The sequence below is a fragment of the Mobula hypostoma genome, chromosome 2 (genome assembly GCF_963921235.1).
Source record: "Mobula hypostoma chromosome 2, sMobHyp1.1, whole genome shotgun sequence".
Lineage (NCBI taxonomy): Eukaryota > Metazoa > Chordata > Chondrichthyes > Myliobatiformes > Myliobatidae > Mobula > Mobula hypostoma.
Genome location: NC_086098.1, coordinates 239,797,995 through 239,816,708, shown reverse-complemented (window position 1 = coordinate 239,816,708; position 18,714 = coordinate 239,797,995). Strand labels below are relative to the sequence as shown.

Here is an 18,714-nt window from a genome sequence, read left to right as displayed (position 1 = left end):
TATTCGTCATATTCTATAAAAAACCCCTGTACCCCTTAAAAACGCTAAAAATACCCGGACTTGTGCTCTCTCACCCATGCCCAGCAACCCTTTTAATGTGAATTCCTGCATCCCCAACTCCCTTAGTTTAATTCTCATCATCTCTCTCTGTATCCCATACTTCCTGCAACTCAGAACTACATGTTCTACTGACTCCTCTTCCTGACATTCCTCATACAATCCTTTCTGGTGTTTCCCTATCATTTTTAATGTTTTATTTAACGCACAGTGTCCCAGCCTTAACCTAGTCCACACAATTTCCTCTCTTCTGTTTCCATTACCTACCCTAGTAACTGCAACACTCTTTTGTATTTGATATAAATGCCTCCCTTTCCCCTCCCTGTCCCATCTTTCTTGCCACATTCGGTTGACTTTTTCCCAGATTACACACTTAACCTCTGCTTTACTGATACTAATGTGCATTTCCACATTTTCTTTCTTTAACGCCCTCTTTGCCAACTCATCCACCCTCTCATTCCCCTTCACCCCTACATGTGCAGGAACCCATAGAAATTTTACCTGACCTCCCTGATTTGCAATTCTTGTAACTAACTGAAGGACTTCATAAAGTACATCTTGCCGACTGTTTGTGTGAAAAGACCTTAAACTTGCTAGAACGGAGGATGAATCTGAACATATCAATGCTTTGGATGGTCTGGCTTTCTGCACCCATTACAACGCAACCAACACTGCCAGCATCTCCACTGTAAACACCCCTAACTTATTAGATGTTCTTCTGCTGATTCCAATTCCTTTTGCTGGTATTACCACCCCAAACCCTGTCACTCCTGTTTCAGGTTCCTTCGCACCATCTGTATAAATATGAGTATAATCACTATACTTTTCCATCACATGACAGTTAAATGCATTTACCAAATCTGTTTCATATTTTCCTTTCCCTTTTACCTCTAACAAATGCCAGTCTATGTCAGGCCATACAAGCTTCCATGGAGCTACAACCGGATAAACTACTGAAGGACTTATCCTCAGATCAAATACTCCACATTCTTTCGCGATATCATTCCCTACCCGACTAAAGGTATCCCTCTGAAACCTCCCATTTTCCCAGCACTCCTGCAACATTCCTTTAGTAGGGTGAGAATCATTGTGCCCCTGCAAGTTAGCCCAGTAGTTTGCCATCAGTTGCATCCTTCTTAGTTCCAAAGGCATTATTCCCATTTCTACCTGTAGGGCTGACACTGGTGACGTTTTAAAAGCCCCACTGCACACTCTCAAGGCCTGAGCCTGAATCACATCCAGTTTCCTTATAAGAGACCTAGCTGCTGATCCATATACTATATTTCCATAATCTTACTAAAGCCACATACATTCTCTTCAAAGCTGAACAACTTGCTCCCCATTCCCTACCAGTCAAACAACTCATCACATTTATTACTTTTTTACATTTCTCCTCAACTTTCCTGATATGGTCTGCCCATGTTAATCGTGAATCAAATATAACTCCCAGAAATTTAAATGATGCAACCCTTTCTAATTCAACCCCATACATCCTTAACTTCTTCCCTACCTCAACCCTTTTCCTGGTAAAAAATACAGTTTGAGTTTTGTCTACTGAAAATCTACATCCCCAATCATAACCCCACTCCACCACTTCATCAATTGCTTCTTGTAGTTTCCTGATTATATGGTCCATGTTCCTGCCTCTTTTCCACAAGGCCCCATCATCCGCAAACAGTGACCTACCTATATCCACTGGTACCTTTGTGAAGACATCATTGATCATAATCATGAAAAGTAATGGGCTAATCACACTACCTTGAGGTGTGCCATTTTCCACTATGTACTGTTTTGATAATTCTGATCCAATCCGAACTTGAATTTTTCTACCAAACAAAAAATCTTTAATCCAATTAAAAACTCTCCCACCAACCCCCATCTTGTGCAGTTTAATTAATAATCCTTCCTTCCACATCATATCATAGGCTTTTTCAATGTCAAAGAACACTGCCACTACTGACTCTCTATTTGCCTGGGCCTTCCTTATTTCAGTCTCTAACATAATCACTGAGTCCATGGAATTCCTTCCCTTTCTAAAACCACTCTGATAACTTGCCAGCATTCCCCTTTTCTCAAGCTCATATGATAACCTTTCTGTTATCATCCTTTCCATTATCTTACATATACTTGATGTTAATGCAATTGGTCTGTAGCTAGTGGGTTTTGACAGATCCTTGCCAGGCTTCCTTATTAGAATTACTACTGCTTCTTTCCATGCACTTGGTAATCTTCCCTCCTCCCACACTCTGTTATAAAAATGCAGCAAATTCAAGAGCGCTCCTTCTCCTAGATTTCTTAGCATCACAGAGCATATCAGATCTTTCCCTGGGGAGGTTGGTCTCGATCTCTTTATTGCTCTCACCATTTCAGCTAATGTAAATGTAATTATATCATCTGTTCCTTCCCTCCTGCTTAACACACCTGGGTGTTGTCTCCTTATTCTTTCCCTTCTTCTCCCTTCTTCAGACAAATTTTCTGAACTGTTTGACCCTAAAGGCTGATTTATACTTGTGCGTACTAGCTTACGTCGTAGCCTACGCAAACTCAACACGAAGAAACTCAAACTTCAAACAATGGCAACTGAAACTGACGGAGGGTGAATTTTCTGTCCGTGTCCGGCTACTGAGAGACATGGACGAGGAAATACATTTCAAATATTTTCGGATGTCGGCAGGTAGATTTGACGATTTGGTTCATCGTCTCCAACCATTAATATCGCATCAGTGTACGCACAGTATACTCAGAGACTGGCAATCACCATTTGAGTTTTAGCTTCAGGTGGAAGTCAACAGGCTGTAGCAGCTAGCTACAAACTGGCGTCAAGCACAGGGTCTTCCATAATTTCAGAGGTTTGTAAAGCTTTACGGAAAGCATTGCAGCCAGAGTTCCTTCCCTGCCCTTCAGTCGCCCAATGGGAAGCTATTGCAGCGTAGGAGGAAATGCGATGCTACCAAGCGGACCAATCACAGTTGTTGCGGTCTGCATCGCCGCAACGCGTAGTTACATTTTGGGAGAGGTGCGCGTTAGGCTACGGCGAGGTGTTTGCGTAGAGTACAGCATAGGGTGCGCCGCTACGCCGTAACTACAGCGTACATTTGACGCACAAGTATAAATCAGCCTCAACCGTGGGTAACCTCCCATATCCCAACAATGGCCGGGCTGCTAGGTTAATCAGCTATTGTGAAAGAGGCCTGGAATCCAGCAGGGAGATGAGGAGAGTGTGGGGGAGGGCGAGGAGGTAATGACACACTGGGGGGGGGGGTGAGGTAATGACACACTGGGGGGGTGAGGGAATGACACTGGCAGGTGAGGGGGAGGTAATGACACACTGGGGGGTGAGGGGGAGGTAATGACACACTGGGGGGGTGAGGGTGAGGGAATGTCACACTGGGGGGGTGAGGAGGAGGGAATGACACACTGGGGGGCTGAGGGGGAGGTAATGACACACAGGGGGTGAGGGGGAGGGAATGACACACTGGGGGGGTGAGGGAATGACACACTGGGGGTGAGGGAATGATACACTGGGGGTGAGGAGGAGGTAATGTCACACTGGGGGGGTGAGGGAATGACACACTGGGGGGTGAGGGGGAGGTAATGTCACACTGGGGGGGTGAGGGAATGACACACTGGGGGGTGAGGGGGAGGTAATGTCACACTGGAGGGTGAGGGAATGACACTGGGGGGTGAGGGGGAGGTAATGTCACACTGGGGGTGAGGGAATGACACTGGCGGGTGAGGGGGAGGTAATGTCACACTGGGGGGTGAAGGGGAGGTAATGACACACTGGGAGGTGAGGGAATGACACTGGGGGGTGAGGGGGAGGTAATGTCACACTGGGGGTGAGGGAATGACACTGGCGGGTGAGGGGGAGGTAATGACACACTGGGGGGTGAGGGGGAGGTAATGACACACTGGGGGGGTGAGGGGGAGGTAATGACACACTGGGGGGTGAGGGTGAGGGAATGTCACACTAGGGGGGTGAGGAGGAGGGAATGACACACTGGGGCTGAGGGGGAGGTAATGACACACAGGGGGTGAGGGGGAGGGAATGACACACTGGGGGGGTGAGGGAATGACACACTGGGGGTGAGGGAATGATACACTGGGGGGTGAGGGGGAGGTAATGTCACACTGGGGGGGGTGAGGGAATGACACACTGGGGGGCTGAGGGGGAGGTAATGACACACTGGGGGGTGAGGGAATGACACACTGGGGCGTGAGGGGGAGGGAATGACACACTGGGGGGGTGAGGGAATGACACTGGCGGGTGAGGGGGAGGTAATGACACACTGGGTGGTGAGGGAATGACACACTGGGGGGGTGAGGGGGAGGTAATGTCACACTGGGGGGTGAGGGAATGACACTGGGGGGTGAGGGGGAGGTAATGTCACACTGGGGGGTGAGGGAATGACACTGGCAGGTGAGGGGGAGGTAATGTCACACGGGGGGGTGAGGGGGAGGTAATGACACACTGGGGGGTGAGGGAATGACACTGGGGGGTGAGGGGGAGGTAATGTCACACCGGGGGGTGAGGGAATGACACTGGGGGGTGAGGGGGAGGTAATGTCACACTGGGGGGTGAGGGAATGACACTGGCGGGTGAGGGGGAGGTAATGACACACTGGGGGTGAGGGAATGACACACTGGGGGGTGTGAGGAGGAGGGAATGACACACTGGGGGGTGTGAGGAGGAGGGAATGACACACTGGGGGGTGGGGGGAGGTAATGACACACTGGGGGGGTGAGGAGGAGGGAATGACACACTGGGGGTGAAGGGGAGGTAATGACACACAGGGGGGGTGAGGGAATGACACACTGGGGGTGAGGGAATGATACACTGGGGGTGAGGAGGAGGTAATGTCACACTGGGGGGGTGAGGGAATGACACACTGGGGGGTGAGGGGGAGGTAATGTCACACTGGGGGGGTGAGGGAATGACACACTGGGGGGTGAGGGAATGACACACTGGGGGTGAGGGAATGATACACTGGGGGGTGAGGGGGAGGTAATGTCACACTGGGGGGGTGAGGGAATGACACACTGGGGGGCTGAGGGGGAGGGAATGACACACTGGGGGTGAGGGAATGATACACTGGGGGGTGAGGGGGAGGTAATGTCACACTGGGGGGGTGAGGGAATGATACACTGGGGGGGTGAGGGGGAGGTAATGTCACACTGGAGGTGAGGGAATGACACACTGGGGGTGAGGGGGAGGGAATGACACACTGGGGGGGTGAGGAAATGACACTGGCGGGTGAGGGGGAGGTAATGTCACACGGGGGGTGAGGGGGAGGTAATGTCACACTGGGGGGGTGAGGGAATGACACTGGCGGGTGAGGGGGAGGTAATGACACACTGGGGGGTGAGGGAATGACACACTGGGGGGTGAGGGGGAGGTAATGACACACTGGGGGGGTGAGGAGGAGGGAATGACACACTGGGGGGTGAAGGGGAGGTAATGACACACTGGGGCTGAGGGGAGGTAATGACACACAGGGGGTGAGGGGGAGGGAATGACACACTGGGGGTGAGGGAATGATACACTGGGGGGTGAGGGGGAGGTAATGTCACACTGGGGGTGAGGGAATGACACACTGGGGGGGTGAGGGAATGACAAACTGGGGGGATGAGGGGGAGGTAATGTCACACTGGGGGGGTGAGGGAATGACACTGGCGGGTGAGGGGGGAGGTAATGACACACGGGGGATGAGGGGGAGGTAATGTCACACTGGGGGGGTGAGGGAATGACACTGGCGGGTGAGGGGGGAGGTAATGACACACTGGGGGGTGAGGGAATGACACACTGGGGGGTGAGGGGGAGGTAATGTCACACTGGGGGTGAGGGAATGACACACTGGGGGGTGAGGGAATGACACTGGGGGTGAGGGGGAGGTAATGTCACACTGGGGGGGTGAGGGAATGACACTGGCGGGTAAGGGGGAGGTAATGTCACACTGGGGGGTGAGGGAATGACACTGGCGGGTGAGGGGGAGGTAATGTCACACTGGGGGGTGAGAGAATGACACTGGCGGGTGAGGGGGGAGGTAATGTCACACTGGGGGGTGAGAGAATGACACTGGCGGGTGAGGGGGAGGTAATGTCACACTGGGGGTGAGGGAATGACACTGGGGGGTGAGGGAGAGGTAATGTCTCACTGGGGGGGTGAGGGAATGACACTGGCGGGTGAGGGGGAGGTAATGTCACACTGGGGGGGTGAGGGGGAGGTAATGTCACACTGGGGGGGTGAGGGAATGACACACTGGGGGTGAGGGAATGACACACTGGGGGGTGAGGGGAGGTAATGACACACTGGGGGGTGAGGGGGAGGTAATGTCACACTGGGGGGGTGAAGGAATGACACACTGGGGGGGTGAGGGGGAGGTAATGTCACACTGGGGGGGTGAGGGAATGACACTGGCAGGTGAGGGTGAGGGAATGTCACACTGGGGTGTGAGGGGGAGGTAATGACACACTGGGGGGGTGAAGGGGAGGTAATGACACACTGGGGCTGAGGGGGAGGTAATGACACACAGGGGGTGAGGGGGAGGGAATGACACACTGGGGGGTGAGGGAATGACACTGGCGGGTGAGGGGGAGGTAATGTCACACTGGGGGGTGAGGGAATGACACTGGCGGGTGAGGGGGAGGTAATGACACACTGGGTGGTGAGGGAATGACACACTGGGGGGTGAGGGGGAGGTAATGTCACACTGGGGGTGAGGGAATGACACTGGCGGGTGAGGGGGAGGTAATGTCACACTGGGGGGTGAGGGAATGTCACACTGGCGGGTGAGGGGGAGGTAATGACACACTGGGGGGGTGAGGGGGAGGTAATGACACACTGGGGGTGAGGGGGAGGGAATGACACACTGGGGGGTGAGGGAATGACACTGGCGGGTGAGGGGGAGGTAATGTCACACTGGGGGGTGAGGGAATGACACTGGCGGGTGAGGGGGAGGTAATGACACACTGGGTGGTGAGGGAATGACACACTGGGGGGTGAGGGGGAGGTAATGTCACACTGGGGGGTGAGGGAATGACACTGGCGGGTGAGGGGGAGGTAATGACACACTGGGGGGTGAGGGAATGACACTGGCGGGTGAGGGGGAGGTAATGTCACACTGGGGGGGTGAGGGTGAGGGAATGTCACACTGGGGGGTGAGGAGGAGGGAATGACACACTGGGGGGGTGAGGAGGAGGGAATGACACACTGGGGGGGTGAGGAGGAGGGAATGACACACTGGGGGGGTGAGGAGGAGGGAATGACACACTGGGGGGGTGAGGGAATGACACACTGGGGGTGAGGGAATGATACACTGGGGGTGAGGGGGAGGTAATGTCACACTGGGGGGGTGAGGGAATGACACACTGGGGGGCTGAGGGGGAGGTAATGACACACTGGGGGGTGAGGGAATGACACACTGGGGGGTGAGGGGGAGGTAATGTCACACTGGGGGGGTGAGGGGGAGGGAATGACACACTGGGGGGGTGAGGGAATGACACTGGCGGGTGAGGGGGAGGTAATGTCACACTGGGGGGGGGGGTGAGGGAATGACACTGGCGGGTGAGGGGGAGGTAATGACACACTGGGTGGTGAGGGAATGACACACTGGCGGGTGAGGGGGAGGTAATGACACACTGGAGGTGAGGGAATGACACTGGGGGGTGAGGGGGAGGTAATGTCACACTGGGGGGTGAGGGAATGACACACTGGGGGGGTGAGGGGGAGGTAATGTCACACTGGAGGTGAGGGAATGACACTGGGGGGTGAGGGGGAGGTAATGTCACACTGGGGGGTGAGGGAATGACACTGGCGGGTGAGGGGGAGGTAATGTCACACGGGGGGTGAGGGGGAGGTAATGACACACTGGGGGGGTGAGGGAATGACACTGGGGGGTGAGGGGGAGGTAATCTCACACTGGGGGGGTGAGGGAATGACACTGGCGGGTGAGGGGGAGGTAATGACACACTGGGGGGGTGAGGGAATGACACACTGGGGGTGAGGGAATGATACACTGGGGGGTGAGGGGGAGGTAATGTCACACTGGGGGTGAGGGAATGACACACTGGGGGGTGAGGGGGAGGTAATGTCACACTGGGGGTGAGGGAATGACACACTGGGGGGATGAGGGGGTGAGGGAATGACACACTGGGGGGATGAGGGGGAGGTAATGTCACACTGGGGGGGGGTGAGGGGGAGGTAATGACACACTGGGGGGTGAGGGAATGACACACTGGGGGTGAGGGAATGACACACTGGGGGGTGAGGGAATGACACACTGGGGGTGAGGGAATGACACACTGGGGGGATGAGGGGGAGGTAATGACACACTGGGGGGTGAGGGAATGACACACTGGGGGGGAGGTAATGTCACACTGGGGGTGAGGGAATGACACACTGGGGGTGAGGGAATGACACACTGGGGGGTGAGGGAATGACACACTGGGGGGATGAGGGGGAGGTAATGTCACACTGGGGGGGGTGAGGGGGAGGTAATGACACACTGGGGGTGAGGGGGAGGTAATGTCACACTGGGGGTGAGGGAATGACACACTGGGGGGTGAGGGGGAGGTAATGTCACACTGGGGGTGAGGGAATGACACACTGGGGGGGTGAGGGAATGACACTGGGGGGTGAGGGGGAGGTAATGTCACACTGGGGGGGTGAGGGAATGACACTGGCGGGTGAGGGGGAGGTAATGTCACACTGGGGGGTGAGGGAATGACACTGGCGGGTGAGGGGGAGGTAATATCACACTGGGGGGGGTGAGAGAATGACACTGGGGGGTGAGGGGGAGGTAATGTCACACTGGGGGTGAGGGAATGACACTGGGGGGTGAGGGGGAGGTAATGTCTCACTGGGGGGGTGAGGGAATGACACTGGCGGGTGAGGGGGAGGTAATGTCACACTGGGGGGGGTGAGGGGGAGGTAATGTCACACTGGGGGGTGAGGGAATGACACTGGCGGGTGAGGGGGAGGTAATGACACACTGGGGGGTGAGGGAATGACACACTGGGGGGTGAGGGGGAGGTAATGTCACACTGGGGGGGGTGAGGGAATGTCACACTGGGGGGGGTGAGGGAATGACACACTGGGGGGTGAGGGAATGACACACTGGGGGGTGAGGGGAGGTAATGACACACTGGGGGGTGAGGGGGAGGTAATGTCACACTGGGGGGTGAAGAAATGACACACTGGGGGGGTGAGGGGGAGGTAATGTCACACTGGGGGGGTGAGGGAATGACTGGGGGGTGAGGGGGAGGTAATGACACAGTGGGGGGGTGAGGGAATGACTGACTGGGGGGCTGAGGGGGTGTAATGTCACACTGGGGGGGTGAGGGGGAGGTAATGTCACACTGGGGGTGAGGGGGAGGTAATGACACACTGGGGGGAGGTAATGTTACACTGGGGGGTGAGGGGGAGGTAATATCACACTGGGGGGTGAGGGAATGATACACTGGGGGGTGAGGGGGAGGTAATGACACACTGGGGGGAGGTAATGACACACTGGGGGGTGAGGGGGAGGTAATGACACACTGGGGTGAGAGGGAATGACACACTGGGGGGTGAGGGGGAGGTAATGTTACACTGGGGGGTGAGGGGGAGGTAATGACACACTGGGGGGTGAGGTAATGTCACACTGGGGGTGAGGGGGAGGTAATGTCACACTGGGGGTGAGGGGGAGGTAATGACACACTGGGGGGGAGGTAATGTCACACTGGGGGGTGAGGGAATGACACTGGCAGGTGAGGGGGAGGTAATGTCACACGGGGGGTGAGGGGGAGGTAATGACACACTGGGGGGTGAGGGAATGACACTGGGGGTGAGGGGGAGGTAATGTCACACTGGGGGGGTGAGGGAATGACACTGGGGGTGAGGGGGAGGTAATGTCACACTGGGGGGGTGAGGGAATGACACACTGGCGGGTGAGGGGGAGGTAATGACACACTGGGGGGTGAGGGAATGACACACTGGCGGGTGAGGGGGAGGTAATGACACACTGGGGGGTGAGGGAATGACACACTGGGGGGTGAGGGGGAGGTAATGTCACACGGGGGGTGAGGGGGAGGTAATGACACACTGGGGGGTGAGGGAATGACACTGGGGGTGAGGGGGAGGTAATGTCACACTGGGGGGGTGAGGGAATGACACTGGCGGGTGAGGGGGAGGTAATGACACACAGGGGGGTGAGGGAATGACACACTGGCGGGTGAGGGGGAGGTAATGACACACTGGGGCTGAGGGGAGGTAATGACACACTGGGGCTGAGGGGAGGTAATGACACACAGGGGGTGAGGGGGAGGGAATGACACACTGGGGGGGTGAGGGAATGACACACTGGGGGTGAGGGAATGACAAACTGGGGGGATGAGGGGGAGGTAATGTCACACTGGGGGGGTGAGGGAATGACACTGGCGGGTGAGGGGGGAGGTAATGACACACTGGGGGGTGAGGGAATGACACACTGGGGGGTGAGGGGGAGGTAATGACACACTGGGGGGGTGAGGGAATGACACTGGCGGGTGAGGGGGGAGGTAATGACACACTGGGGGGTGAGGGAATGACACACTGGGGGGTGAGGGGGAGGTAATGTCACACTGGGGGTGAGGGAATGACACACTGGGGGGTGAGGGAATGACACTGGCGGGTGAGGGGGAGGTAATGTCACACTGGGGGGGGTGAGAGAATGACACTGGCGGGTGAGGGGGAGGTAATGTCACACTGGGGGGTGAGGGAATGACACTGGCGGGTGAGGGGGAGGTAATGTCACACTGGGGGGGTGAGAGAATGACACTGGCGGGTGAGGGGGAGGTAATGACACACTGGGGGGTGAGGGGGAGGTAATGTCACACTGGGGGTGAGGGAATGACACTGGGGGGTGAGGGGGAGGTAATGTCTCACTGGGGGGGGTGAGGGAATGACACTGGCGGGTGAGGGGGAGGTAATGTCACACTGGGGGGTGAGGGGGAGGTAATGTCACACTGGGGGGTGAGGGAATGACACACTGGGGGGTGAGGGGGAGGTAATGTCACACTGGGGGGGGTGAGGGAATGACACACTGGGGGTGAGGGAATGACACACTGGGGGGTGAGGGGGAGGTAATGACACACTGGGGGGTGAGGGAATGACACACTGGGGGGTGAGGGGGAGGTAATGTCACACTGGGGGGGTGAGGGAATGACACACTGGGGGTGAGGGAATGACACACTGGGGGGTGAGGGGAGGTAATGACACACTGGGGGGTGAGGGGGAGGTAATGTCACACTGGGGGGTGAAGGAATGACACACTGGGGGGGTGAGGGGGAGGTAATGTCACACTGGGGGGGTGAGGGAATGACACTGGCAGGTGAGGGGGAGGTAATGACACACTGGGGGGGTGAGGGTGAGGGAATGTCACACTGGGGTGTGAGGAGGAGGGAATGACACACTGGGGGGGTGAAGGGGAGGTAATGACACACTGGGGCTGAGGGGGAGGTAATGACACACAGGGGGTGAGGGGGAGGGAATGACACACTGGGGGGTGAGGGAATGACACTGGCGGGTGAGGGGGAGGTAATGTCACACTGGGGGGTGAGGGAATGACACTGGCGGGTGAGGGGGAGGTAATGACACACTGGGTGGTGAGGGAATGACACACTGGGGGGTGAGGGGGAGGTAATGTCACACTGGGGGGTGAGGGAATGACACTGGGGGGTGAGGGGGAGGTAATGTCACACCGGGGGGTGAGGGAATGACACTGGCGGGTGAGGGGGAGGTAATGTCACACTGGGGGGTGAGGGAATGACACTGGCGGGTGAGGGGGAGGTAATGACACACTGGGGGGTGAGGGGGAGGTAATGACACACTGGGGGGGTGAGGGGGAGGTAATGACACACTGGGGGGGTGAGGGTGAGGGAATGTCACACTGGGGGGGTGAAGGGGAGGTAATGACACACTGGGGCTGAGGGGGAGGTAATGACACACAGGGGGTGAGGGGGAGGGAATGACACACTGGGGGGGTGAGGGAATGACACACTGGGGGTGAGGGAATGATACACTGGGGGGTGAGGGGGCGGTAATGTCACACTGGGGGGGTGAGGGAATGACACACTGGGGGGCTGAGGGGGAGGTAATGACACACTGGGGGGTGAGGGAATGACACACTGGGGGGTGAGGGGGAGGTAATGTCACACTGGGGGGGTGAGGGGGAGGGAATGACACACTGGGGGGGTGAGGGAATGACACTGGCGGGTGAGGGGGAGGTAATGTCACACTGGGGGGCGTGAGGGAATGACACTGGCGGGTGAGGGGGAGGTAATGACACACTGGGTGGTGAGGGAATGACACACTGGGGGGGTGAGGGGGAGGTAATGTCACACTGGAGGTGAGGGAATGACACTGGGGGGTGAGGGGGAGGTAATGACACACTGGGTGGTGAGGGAATGACACACTGGGGGGGTGAGGGGGAGGTAATGTCACACTGGAGGTGAGGGAATGATACACTGGGGGGTGAGGGGGAGGTAATGTCACACTGGGGGGTGAGGGAATGACACTGGCGGGTGAGGGGGAGGTAATGTCACACGGGGGGTGAGGGGGAGGTAATGACTCACTGGGGGGGTGAGGGAATGACACTGGGGGGTGAGGGGGAGGTAATGTCACACTGGGGGGGTGAGGGAATGACACTGGCGGGTGAGGGGGAGGTAATGACACACTGGGGGGTGAGGGAATGACACACTGGGGGTGAGGGAATGATACACTGGGGGGTGAGGGGGAGGTAATGTCACACTGGGGGTGAGGGAATGACACACTGGGGGGGTGAGGGAATGACACACTGGGGGGATGAGGGGGAGGTAATGTCACACTGGGGGGGTGAGGGGGAGGTAATGACACACTGGGGGTGAGGGAATGACACACTGGGGGGTGAGGGGGAGGTAATGTCACACTGGGGGTGAGGTAATGACACACTGGGGGGTGAGATAATGTCACACTGGGGGTGAGGGGGAGGTAATGTCACACTGGGGGTGAGGGGGAGGTAATGACACACTGGGGGGGAGGTAATGTCACACTGGGGGGTGAGGGAATGACACACGGGGGGGGTGGGCAGTGAGGAGGGAACTCCACTATGGCACCTGTCAGGGAGACCCCAGCACCTTACCGACAGCGGCAGAAATTGAACCCCGATCCCTCATCCCCTGATGTACCCCTGGCACGTGGACAATTGCAATCCCCCAACTGGATCTTGCTGTGCCTCAACAGGGCCCCCTGCTGGCCGGAAAGGGGTGGGTGCTCCTGTGCACACAGACCCAGCAGCATTCCTGAGTGGGGCAGGAATGTGGCTCAGCCTGAAGGACCTGATCAACTCGGGAGTGTAGGGGAGGGAGGAACTGGAGGTGAAGAGAGTATCGGGGAGCCAGCAAAGTCCCTGCTGCTGAATCCCCAGCGTAGAATATCTGAAGGGTTTACGCATTGCCTGCTTGCTGCGTGTGTTTTGGGGGGGGGGCAAAGAAAGTGCCCCCACCAAGATCTCTGCAAAGACATTGCCCTAAATCTGTGACCACCCCTCCCACTGCGCTTCCTCGTCCACACCCCCTCAGTGTGGCGCTCCCTCCTCAGTGCTCTTCTCTGCCCCTCCATCCTCATTGCCCCTCCCTCCCCACTGACAGAAACCTTGCACAGAAGCTCCCCCATCCTGGGGGTGAGGGAGGTCTTCAGTCCACATACTGCGCTGCGCGGAGACACAGTCCTAGTAAAAGCATCCTGAAAGGACATCTCATTCAACGTGTGGAGATCTCCTCCCCAGAGGGGTTAATTCTCTCCCCTCCACCCCCAAACCGGGATCTTGCTGTGCCCAAATCAGCTGCTCGTCATCAAAGACATCCCATGTCTGCAGCCCTTTATCAGCCACCCATCACCTCCATCCTCTGTCACTACCCACACTCCCTCATACACCCATCACCTCCATCCTCTCTCACAATCCACACTCCCTCATCCACCCATCACCTCCATCCTCTCTCACTATCCACACTCCCTCATCCACCCAGCACCTCCATCCTCTGTCACTATCCACACTCCCTCATCCACCCATCACCTCCATCCTCTCTCACTATCCACACTCCCTCATCCACCCATCACCTCCATCCTCTCTCACTATCCACACTCCCTCATCCACCCATCACCTCCATCCTCTGTCACTATCCACACTCCCTCATCCACCCATCACCTCCATCCTCTGTCACTATCCACACTCCCTCATCCACCCATCACCTCCATCCTCTGTCACTATCCACACTCCCTCATCCACCCATCACCTCCACCCTCTGTCACTATCCACACTCCCTCATCCACCCATCACCTCCATCCTCTGTCACCATCCACACTCCCTCATCCACCCATCACCTCCATCCTCTCTCACTATCCACACTCCCTCATCCACCCATCACCTCCATCCTCTGTCACCATCCACACTCCCTCATCCACCCATCACCTCCATCCTCTCTCACTATCCACACTCCCTCATCCACCCATCACCTCCATCCTCTGTCACCATCCACACTCCCTCATCCACCCATCACCTCCATCCTCTCTCACTATCCACACTCCCTCATCCACCCATCACCTCCATCCTCTGTCACCATCCACACTCCCTCATCCACCCATCACCTCCTTCCTCTCTCACTATCCACACTCCCTCATCCACCCATCACCTCCATCCTCTGACACTATCCACACTCCCTCATCCACCCATCACCTCCCATCCTCTGTCATCATCCACACTCCCTCATCCACCCATCACCTCCATCCTCTGTCATCATCCACACTCCCTCATCCACCCATCACCTCCATCCTCTGTCACTATCCACACTCCCTCATCCACCCATCACCTCCATCCTCTGTCACTATCCACACTCCCTCATCCACCCATCACCTCCATCCTCTGTCACTATCCACACTCCCTCATCCACCCATCACCTCCATCCTCTGTCACTATCCACACTCCCTCATCCACCCATCACCTCCCATCCTCTGTCATCATCCACACTCCCTCATCCACCCATCACCTCCATCCTCTGTCATCATCCACACTCCCTCATCCACCCATCACCTCCATCCTCTGTCACTATCCACACTCCCTCATCCACCCATCACCTCCATCCTCTGTCACTATCCACACTCCCTCATCCACCCATCACCTTCATCCTCTCTCACTATCCACACTCCCTCATCCACCCATCACCTCCCATCCTCTCTCACTATCCACACTCCCTCATCCACCCATCACCTCCATCCTCTGTCACTATCCACACTCCTTCATCCACCCATCACCTCCACCCTCTGTCACTACCCACACTCCCCCTTTGTCTGTCTGTCATGTCTCGTCACGCTGCCTGACCTGCTGAGTTTCTCCAGTATTTTGGGGTTTCCTTTCCCCTCGCTTGCTGGGACAAGGTCTGGATGCAAGGGTACAAATTAGAAGCAGAAGGAGGCCATTCTGCCCCAATCAAGAAGAATCACGGCAGATTTAAAGATAATGATTTGAAGAGGAAGACTAGTTTTATTTGTCACATTGAAACACATAGTGAAATGTGTCCCTTTGCATCCAGTCGAGGATGTGCTGGGGGCAGCTCACAAGCGTCTGGTGCTACTGCAACCTACCCACAACTTACTAACGCTATCCTATACGTCTTTGGACAATGCGAGGAAACCCACTCTGTCGTGAGGAGAACGTACCAACAGATAGTGGCAGGGATTGAATTCCGATCACTTGCTCTGCATTAAACACTACATAGAACAATGTGGTTATCTGAATCTAACTTACAGCCTTTCACTACTAACCTTTCAACACTTCCTTATCTCCACCTTATTAACCACACCGAGCCTCTCCTCCCAACGCCCTTGATGAGAATTCCAAAGTCTCACCCACTCTCTGGGAAGGAAAATAAAATCACCTCAACTCCGACTTAAATGGGGTAGCCCTCGCTTTTCAACCGTGAGCCCTGGGGGGTCACAAGAAACATCCTCCCTACACCTGGTCAGATACGAGCCCAGCATATCCAACCTCCTTCTCCTCTGAGGAGATGGTGGGGTCGGTTTTAAAGAGATCCTAAACACGAGAGATTCTGCAGAAGCTGGAAATGCAGAGCAACACATATGAAATGCTGGAGGAACTCAGCAGCTCAGGCAGCATCTGTGGAGAGGGGTAAACAGCCGATGTTTTGGACCATCAGGAAGCCTTAGAGAGAGAACTTTTGGTGAGAAAGCAGCCAATTTAAACGTTGAAAGATTCTTCCCCCTATTAAACACACTCAGATCAGAAAACAACTCGTTGGAAATTCAGAGGAAATGTGGGAATATCGCTAAATAGTCTGAACACCATAAGACTCGGCAGGTCAGGCAGCATCTGTGTAGAGAGCCCCAGAGCCAACGTTTCAGGTCTGGGAGCCTTCATCAGAACTGGAGAAGTGAGAAAGGGTCTGATGGGGCAGAGCGTGTCCCTGGGTTTCTCTCCCAGCAGACGCTGCCCGACCTGCAGAATACTCCAGCGTTTTGTTTGGCTTGAAGGCATCTGGTATGTACAAGTTTCGATTCTAGCACCTGAAGGGCAGTTGGTCCGGGAGGACGCTACTGACACGATGAAGGAAGCCACGGACATCGCCTGGGATGGTGTGGGGGGGGGGCCTCAGCGGCAAAATGGGCAGTGAAAAGAATCAGCAGTCTATACTGCAGGACCAGAATATTTAAAGGACTTTGTAAATTGGGGATTCTAGAATGTCTCACTTCTCCGTATAAATTAACGTTGCATATTCCTTCCTCCATCGGGGGAGTCCTGCACGTCTTTTCTCAGGACAGAGTCAGAAGACGAGGATTTCCCTGACCTATCTATTTGTCTCTCATTCCCTCCCTCTCTCTCCCCCTCCCTCCCCTTCCCCCTCTCCCCCTTCCCTCTCTCCCCCCCCCTCCCCGTCCCCTCTCTCTCTTCCCTCACTCTCTCCCCCTCTCTCTCCTCTCATCCCTCTTCCCTCTCTCCACTTCCCTCTCTCCACTTCCCTCTCTCCCCTCCCCCTCCCCTCTCTCTCTCTCTTCCCTCACTCTCTCCCCCTCTCCCCTCCCCTCCCCTCTCTCTCTTCCCTCCCCCTTTCTCTCCCCTCTCCCCTCTTCCCTCTCCCCCTCTCTCTCCCCTCCCCTCTCTCCCCTCTTCCCTCTCTCCCCTCTTCCCTCTCTCCCCTCTTCCCTCTCCCCTCTCTCCCCTCTTCCCTCTCTCCTCTCCCCTTTCCCTCTCCCCTCTCCGCAGGAACTGAGACCCCGCGTCGCCTTACCTGAGGGCTGTTTGACCGTGTCGGAGTCGGTTGCTGCTCTCGGTAGGTCCGGTTTCGCTGCTCGCTGCCTCTCCCTCTCTCGCCGTCTCTCCGTGGGCGTGTCACGTACACTCCTCCCGTGAGATCACACACACACACACACACACACAAACCAGTCAGTAAGTAGGCAGGGGAATCTCGAGTTGCGTTGGACCACCCTCCACACCAGCCAGTCCCGATACAGCGAGTCACACGACACGCAAACGGGCCCCCCGGACCGAGCCGAGTAAACTTCGCCTCTCAGCGCGTGGACCACGTCCCTCCCGACCTTTCCTGTCGCTGTACCTGTCCAAGCACCTTTTAACTATTGTTCAAGTACTACCTCAATCACTTCCTTTGGTAGCTCGATCAATGTACCGACCACCCTCTGGGTGAACAAGTTACCCCTCCGGTTCCTGTTAAATCTGCCCCCTCTCACCGTAACCCTGAGGAAAGGAATGGGCACGTTTGCCCGACCTACCTACCTATAAGGTCCCCCCCCCCCCCCCACAGTCTCCTATGCTCCAAAGAATCGAAACCCGCCCAACCCAGTCCCGGCAACATCCTCGTAAATGTCCTCCACCCCAACGGCATCTTTCCTACAGCAGGGCGGCCACGGTAGTGTAATCACAACGTTTTACAGTACGGACGATGCGGGTTCAATTCCCGCTGCTGCCTGTAGGAGTTTGTACGTCCTCCCACAGCCCAAAGGCCCACCGGTCGGTACATTAATTAGGCTAGGATTAAATCAGGGGATTGCTGGGTGGTGGAGGTCTGGAGGAGACTATTCCACATTGTGTCTCAATAAATTCAACATTCCCAACATCTATACTCAGTGGCCTGATTGATGAAGTCCAGAGCCTTCACCAGCCTGCGACTCCACTTTCAGGGAGCCATGTCCTCGTATTCCTAGGTTCCTCTGTTCTACAACTCTCCCCAGGGACCAACCATCCACTGTGCAAGATCTACCCCAATTCGACATCCCAAAACACAGCTCGCATGTATCTAAATTAAACTGTGTTTGCCATCTCCTGGCCCAGTTTCAGCACAGCTTCTAATGTCACCTGCAAATTTACTAACTGCGCCTTGCACGTTCTCATGTTTGAACATTGTCCCACCTGCCCCCTCTGAACCGGGGATCAGGCACCCGCTCTGCACACAGCAAGCTCCCGTACCCAAGGGAAATAGATGAGGTGTAGGCCACTTGACCACTTGGTATGGGGTGTACAGTGCCAGCCGGGGCTGGGGTTCGATCCCAACCTTGTAGACTTCTCACCTTTCAGCCCAAAACGCTCTCACCGAATGCCCCAGTATTGTCAAAAGGGGACTTGGTTGTGGGGGAGG

The 18,714-nt window shown here is 56.0% G+C and overlaps 1 protein-coding gene across 1 annotated transcript in view; it reads right to left on the bottom strand.

Moving 5' to 3' along the window:
- The window catches only part of LOC134342981 (annexin A2-like), a 39,442-nt gene extending 21,754 nt beyond the window's left edge, over window positions 1-17,688 (bottom strand). The window contains exon 1 of the mRNA XM_063041744.1: window positions 17,353-17,688. The gene's annotated coding sequence lies outside the window, so the exon portion shown is untranslated. The remainder of the gene's footprint in view (window positions 1-17,352) is intronic.
- Between the last annotated feature and the right edge of the window lie 1,026 nt (window positions 17,689-18,714).